This window comes from Tupaia chinensis, unplaced genomic scaffold, assembly GCF_000334495.1.
Source record: "Tupaia chinensis unplaced genomic scaffold, TupChi_1.0 Scaffold000581_1, whole genome shotgun sequence".
Lineage (NCBI taxonomy): Eukaryota > Metazoa > Chordata > Mammalia > Scandentia > Tupaiidae > Tupaia > Tupaia belangeri.
Window position 1 is genome coordinate 1,059,687 of NW_006160097.1, and position 8,197 is coordinate 1,067,883.

The following is an 8,197-nucleotide window of genomic DNA, read 5'->3' on the forward strand; positions in this document are numbered from 1 at the left end:
AAAAAAAAAAAAACTGCATTAACAACAACAACAAAAATTATTGGTGCTATATGAATTCTGGGTTTCTCCAAACTCTGAAAACCTTATTAAAATTAACTGAGTTTTATTGTGTATCAACCACTTTGCTTCAATTATGAATCCTGTGTGTGCCAGACCTATTCAAGTTGTATTTTTTTTACCATAAACTTATTTTTAGCAAAAAACACTTACCAGGGTACTGTGTTCCAACAAATGTATTCCTAATTTTCTGCAAAAGCATTAATATTTAATGTAAAACTTTTAAATTGAATTTAAACAGTATTCACAATAATACCAGATATTACACTTTTAACTGAACTTCCAAAATCTTCACTTTAGAGCTATGGATTGAATAGGAAATTTTTTAAAAATCATTATTGAAGCTAGCTAATTTTCTATTGAAGCATCTAATGATACTGATTTAAAATTGGCATCATTTAATTTTGTCTGAAGTACTTTTTCTAGCAAATGCAAAGTATTCACATTTTCACTTTGATATTTACGTATACACAAGAAAACTTAGATTTGAAAATGAGCAGAACTACTTTAGAAGAAAACTTACTTAGTCTAAGCAAATGCTAAGCCTCAAAGAATGATGTGTGAATACTTCTTTTTGTGGGCATTTGGGTTAAATCATTACTTTCAACATCATCTTCTAAAAGAGGCCATTAACTTTGGAAGTAGATGTTTGTTCTTCTTCATAAGGTATTGGTTCTCTGGTTTTTATAGATTCAGTAACATCACCACATCCCCAGTGCCAGATGATGAATGGCCGCTAATATCTTATAAAGTTACACATCTATTAACAAAAATTTAGCATTTAGTTTATCCTTAAATTAGAATTAAATTGTATTTGTTAATCTCATTGAGGAAAATGCAGTGTATGGCTCAGCCACTGTGGCACAGCAGTAACATCAGTGCCCTGCAAGACTAAAAGCCATATGACCTACCATAGGATCATATCCCTGTGCCTGCTTGAAAACGAGCTTGGTGCAGGCTCAGACACAACCCTGAGATGCTGAAGGACTGGGGAAGATGGATCTTAGCATGACAAGACGTCGTAAAGGTGCCCATCTCTCTTTCTTCCTCTATCTCACACACACACATATTCACACGTGCACACGCACACATGCACTCTCTATCACAGGAAAACAATGCAGTAAATAACGATAAGAGAAACAGGTTTAGATGCATATTTTAAAGTAAATAATAAAATCATGCACACAATAGTGTAAAGCAGGACTAGAATTAGGATGAGATTAATAAGGCATCATTTCCAACTCAAAATTTAAGAATGCCAAAAATGGCGTAACTGCAATATTTCTATTTTAAAATCAATGCAAAAAATTTGGGTCCAGCAGTTAGCATAATGTCTATGTCACTGGACTCCCACGTAGTCAACTGCGGTTCGCGTCCCGGACCCGGTGGCTTAAAACTCACGTCGGGCACTTGTGCGCACATGCCCAAGATCCCGAGAGGAGAATGGAGGAGAAGGGATTGCAGCGGCATGACCATCCCCCCTGGGGAGTGATTTCTCGCTTTCTGTCTCTCTGTCTCTCTCTGTCTGTCTGGTGAGCGCCCATGCCCTAAAAACCTCTCAAAAAAAAAAAAAAAAAAAAAGAGAAAGAAAAAAAATTTATGATGAACAAATTATAAATTTAAAAATAAAAACCTGTTGTTATTAAGACCTTTAATTATTATGCAATGGGAACAATTATTTCTAATCGGCCTATGATTTTTTCACTTTCCCCCTGTGGCTATGTCATCCTCTTGTGAGTGAGTTTATGAAAGTTAACAGTGGCAAGTAAACAGACTGGTCAGTGTGGGGCTCTATGACTGTCTTTTTCTTAATTATAGAGCTTATATTATATGGCAATGGTCCTCAAATTATATTTTTAAAATTCGTTTTTTTTCTTTTGAAAGATTTTTATTATAGTGCACATGTGCTCATGGGAGAAAGAGACAGAAAGCAAGAAATCAACCCCCAGGGGGATGGTCACACTGCAATCCCTTCTCCTCTTAGCATTTTGGGCATAGATGCACACACGCACACACACACACCATGTGAGTTTTAAGCCACAGGTTTGGGACTAAAAAACTACATGGGAGTCCAGTGACGTAACCATTGCTCCATCTGCTGGTACCCAGAAATTCTAAAAATGACTATATTCCATACTAGTAGGCTTCTATTGAAAATTAAAGTTTCTTTCCTACTAATAGGAAACTATTTTAATACAGTATATATGTACACATCGTTAAATGAATATGAAAATATTTATGCTATAGACAAAAATAACAGATACTCCTTCCATGGTTCTAAGGAAATATAAAAGAGAACAATTGCAGATACTAAAGTTGTTCCATTTAGTAATAAAATGGAGTGCTATTTTCAGTGAGCATTTCTTATAGTAAAATATATTTGTGAAGCGCTATCCTCAAAACTGCCACTTAATTATATCTGAAATCAAATCAGGTCACTTATTTAAGGAAAGAGACTGTAGGATTCCATTAAATACTAAACCAAGAAACAATTGAATTTTGGAGTTTATTTACTCTCCTATCTGTATAGGAAGTTATCTAGAAATATTACTTCAATTAAAGTTCTGTATATTAACTTTTCTTGTCCTTTCAACTTTAAAATATTTTTATATCTGAATAATTTAAAGAATGTTTTTCTCTAAGGCTGAACAGCTACTATTTTCCTATGGTCTATTTTTTTTCTTGAGTTAAAAGTTTTGTTAAGTCCATTATGAGCAAAATATCAATAAGAAGATAAGAGCTATCATAAAGCCATGATGTCCCATGGACTGCCCAGATTAGATGCAAACTGACTCAGAGAGAGAGAGAGAAACGGGTCTTCCAATCTTCACGTGTTATCTCGACTCTGCCATTCCTCCAAAAAACCCCTTCCAGATAACTTTAAATAATCAATGTTTGGTTTTCATTGGCAAGAGTTGCCTTTGAGAAAGTCAGTGAAAACCCTCCTTTCATAAACATTTATTTATCATCCTCACATGATTAGGCTATGTATAAAGAGCATTTCAAGATGGCCTAAAACAGTACCCTTCAAATTGTGTCCCGTCAGTTCTGTGGCAGTTCAATCAATATTAGATAGCATCAAAAATCTATTTTCTGTCCCTGACAAGAGGAAGAGGTCCATAAGATTATCTGTTCTGAATGGCAAATGCAAACTCCATATTATCTCGAGTTGCCAACCATGCTTTTTTTTTTCTTTCCCATCCCTCCACACATTATTGGAACTATGGTCAAAGCTAGGTTCTTTTAATTATACAAATCTGTAATTTTTAATTATGATTAAAAGATAGTGAAAGGTAAGCCCCCAAATCACTTCAGCATTACTGATTGTTTTCTGTTGGGTATTTCCTTCATATTAACTGTCTGCAGTCACAAGGCTTTATAATTGATTTTCTTCAAATGACCATCAAAAGTGAAACAGAGGGTGCCAGTGAGATTCTGAGAATTGTGTATGTACAAAGTTGTCAGACATAGTCTATCAAGAAAAGTGAACACAAACCTCTGTGTCTTTTCATTTCCTTTCAAAAAAAATTAAAATATCATTACAATCCTTTACCGAAATATCCAAGGCATAAGAACTCAAAACCCACAAGGTAAATCACAATTTCTACTGATAGTCTCCATTTCACTTTTATAACATTTATTTTTTATGAAAGTAAAAAATAAGTATTGTGGAAGATGTGGAAAAAACACACAAAAAATAATAAGCTGATACTTTATGTATCAGGCAGTGCAGTAGGTTTATCAACTCATTTAATACTTAAAACAACCCTTCATGATTGGCACTGCTATTATTACCATGTTTAACGTGCAGTAATTGATGTCTTAAAGAAAATCACATACGTGAAAAGTTACTTGCTGATGACAATGCATATGGTAATGTCTTTGTAGTGACTGATACAAACTGTTTTCATGCTGGGACAAACCATGTTGTACACTGTAAAGATGTATAATGATTAAATGTAAATAATATATGTGTGTATATATTTTAAAAAATAGCATACGTGAAATTCAAACCCAAACAACCTTGCTTCAAGATCCATGCAGTTCAGAAAGATAAAATTCACCTACAGTCCCACTTTTCAGATATGAAGATGCATGTTATTATCAAAATTTATTTATTCATTCATTCATTCATTCATTCATTCATTCTCCCCAATGAATTTCTCCATCAATTTATCATAGTTTACAAAATAATAATAAAACAATACATGGAAGATGTCAATTTTATTGGGAAAATTATGACAAAAGAAGGCCAAACATTTTTTGTTCACTTCATGAACTGATGTATAGCTATTATAAAAACCTATTTTTACATACATATTATAGAGCTAAAATTTGCACTCTAAACTCAGATACAAAAAAATACATGAAGATTTCTGTATTGTTCTAGATTCCCCAAATCCTACCAAAATCAGGGAGAAAAAATGCCAATTCAAGGTAACTGCATTCCATTTTGTTTAAAAAATCTTCTTTCATAACTGTTCACTTGTTTAGAAGAGGAGCCCATAACCAATTACTGTCTCTCTATGCCCTTCACCACCCCAGCCCCCACCTCTGTGCTTGTGGCTCTGCTACAAAGGTCTATACTAACTTTGGGCTGGTCTCTAAAGCACTGTGATGGTTCCAACCTTCTCAAGTGATCACATACTGGTCTCAGCTATAATAGCCCTGGAGGAACTTTTGATTCTGGCTGCCACTCCCATTCTCTTCCCACACTGGGAAGACCATTTTTCAACTTCTACAGGTCTCTTTGCAAAGAGTCCCATAATTGGTTCTTTCGGCTTCCTTCACGACCTCCAGTGGGGATGGGAGGGAGTACTGGTCACGTTGGGATACTCTAGAGACCTACATAGTCTGTGAGAAATTGGGTTGTATGAAATCTGTCCCATCCATACACCTCTGTCTACCTCTCTGTACTGTGCTGGGTTTCTTTGGTGGAGCTTGTAAATTCTCTAAGATGTAGGAGTAATACATTTTCACTGCAAGTTTTCTATCAAGCCTACTTTGTATCCCTTAAAGTCCTCAAATCACTTACTCCCCTGCAGCAGAGATGCTTACCTTTTCATAGAACTACTATACAATCCTCAAGTCTTATGCATGCACACACGACAGTCACAAAACGACTTTCTGTATTCTCTTTCTGTGTGATTGGAGACACTCCAGGTCAATGGTTTTCAAACTTCAGGAACTATCAGAATCACTTTGGGGGCCTTCTTAAAGCATAGACTGTTGTACCCACTCCCAGAGTTTCCAGTCCTATACGACTAGGGCAGAGTCTGAGAATCTGCATGCCTAAGAAGTTTCCTCATTAATACGAGAGCTGCCAATCTGTGAATCTTAATTAAAGAACCACTGCTCTGAATCCTGAGGCCCCAGCTGTAGTAGTCCATAAACTGGCAGGTGCAGCATGAGTAAGGTATGTTTAGAAAAGCTGACTCTAAGGACTCACCCAGACTTACAGAACCTGCATTTAAGCAAGAGCCTCAGCTGAAGGCATATGAAAGTTTGAAAAGCACTGCTCTAGTTGATATCATTCTTCTTCCTGTTTTATGATCTTTGATATTACCCGTTCATTTCTGGTAAATAAATGTCCTACTTTAGCCTGCTTATAAACACAGCTACGGGGCGAAGAGAAAATATATTTCAGAAACATAATTTCTTATTCATAAAATAAACTGAGTTTCATAATTTTTACCAATCAACTTTTTTTCTTCACAATTAACTATGAAATGTTGATTTTTTATTTTATGTGAATTAAGTCTGGGTACAAACATGGAACCTCTAATATATTTTCTAGCTTATTAAAAGTTTTATTTTACATACTTACATATTTTAGTTTTCTTTATATTTGTCCAGACTATATATTTTGTACTAAGTTTTCTCTTAGTTTATTTTCTGGTTTGCTGTTTGAATGCATCTTTTTCCATTATGTTTCCTACCATTCATTAGTATACAATTATTACATTTTAAAGCCACTGTTTTTATTGTCCCCACAGTCGTTTTATAACAAACATTTATTGAGCACTCTCATGCATCCCAATGTATCCCATTCTTTATTCCTAGTCCATGTATAGTATTCTTTCTTTTGGGGAGAGGAGTTGTTTGTTTTTGCCATAGGGCATGTGTGCTTGCCAGAGAGACAGAGGCAGTGAAAGGGAAAGCAACAAATCTTCCCTTTCAAGGGGGAATAGCCATGCCACAATCCCTTCTCCTCATTCTACTCCTGGGATTTGGGGCATGCATGCACACACACCCAGTGTGTGTTTCAAGCCACCAGCTCTGGGACTCAAACCAGGGTCAGTAATGCAGAAGTCTGGCACTTTAATTGCTACACTACCTACTGACCCCTTTGTACAGTATTTTCAACAGAATTTTGTTTGTTTGGTCAGTGCAATCTTAAAAAAATGAAAATAAGTGAGGATTTATTTTCTTTTTAAAAACTCTCTCTAAGTTGAACATTTTCTTTCTTATTCTATGTTTCAATTTGTTAATTTCTTATTTTGTCTTTATTCTTTCTCTCTTGCTTTCAGTTCAGTATTTCTAATTTACCTGCTATTAACAATATACACCTTTTTGTTTGTTTGTTTATGCTATTGCTCTTTTCTTGTCCTTTTACTTTTAAACATTCTATATTCTTTGTTTCAGAAATTATCACAGCATTGTAAATATTTATGGTGGGGTTTTATCTGACTGGTTAAAATCAAGACTTTAAAAAAATGTTTTGATGGATTTTCAGCTTATTCCCACTTATTACAATTGCTGTTAAGCTTAGTATTATGTGACCATCTAGTTATTTTTTATGTTTACTTGATTTTACTTTACCCTTTCTCATAAAAAAAAAATATTTAGTTTTTTCCTTTAGCCACCTGAAAGTTGTATTTGTTTGAAATAGTGATTGTGTTCCATTTTGAAAGACCTTACTTGAATCTGTATTTCTGTAATTATTAATGTTAATAATATAATCTTATCTGTTAATTTGCACCTATGTTATATAAGAATATTAGTTTTCATTTATTACAGATTACTTCCTCATTTTGTTATATACTTAAACATTTTAGAGAGCATTATTATTTGGTTTAACTGTGTTCTTTCAATTATTAAAAGAGAAAAATATAATTTTAAATTTCAGATATTAAAAAAATAAGCATTGATTGATACAGATCTATGGATCTAACCAAAATTGTGATATAGCAATGTTGGATTATGGAGAGAGAAGTAATATTGCTTACTGTAGAGACAGGGGAATTGTGTAGAAAGAGAACTAAATCCACATCTTCTAAATAAAAAAATCAATAGACAATTTCTAAAACTGAAAAAATAAAGAAGTAGAAATGGAAATGTAAAAATGCTATTTAGAGAAGTGGGTAGAAATGCCAGGGAAAAAATCATTTAAAAATAAAAAGGAGTAGGGCTAGCCAGTGGAAGCTGAATCTCACACGGCTGATTGTGCAGTTCCAGTAACCCAGCAGCTTAAAACACATGGTAAGCATGAGTGCATGCATGCCCAAAATTCTGAGAGGAGAATAGAGAAGGGATTGTGGCCAAACCCCCTGGGATGTGACCTATCTCTCTCTGTCTCTGGTGAATGCATGTTCCCTATAATATTAATATATATATATATATATGAACACAGGCAGGTACAGCATCATTAGGCATGTTTTAGAAAAGCTTACTCTTGGGACCAGCAGATGGCATAATGGTTATCTTGCTGGACTCCCATGTAGTTGACTTGGTTCAAATCCCACACCTGGCAGCTTAAACTCACACCAGGTGCATGTGCGTGTGTGCCCAAGATCCCGAGAGGAGAATGGAGGAGAAGGGATTGCTGTGTGGCCATCCCCCCTGGGGAGTGATTTCTACTTTCTCTCTCTGTCTTTCAGGCAAGCGCCCGTACCCTATAGTAAAAACCTCTCCAGAAAGAAGAAAAGAAAGAAAGAAAGAAAGAAAGAAAGAAAGAAAGAAAGAAAGAAAGAAAGAAAGAAAGAAAGAAAGAAAAGCTTACTCTCAGAACTCAAACCTACAGAACCTGAATTTAAATAAGATCTACACACATACACACACATACACACCTCCTCATGGACTGATGTATAGCTATTATAAAAACTTATTATTGCCCCCCCCCATCCTGCACGGCCCCCCC

The 8,197-nt window shown here is 35.0% G+C and overlaps 1 pseudogene; it reads right to left on the minus strand.

The window, feature by feature from the left end:
• The window catches only part of LOC102501592 (nascent polypeptide-associated complex subunit alpha-like), a 74,386-nt pseudogene that overhangs the window by 23,432 nt on the left and 42,757 nt on the right, over window positions 1-8,197 (minus strand).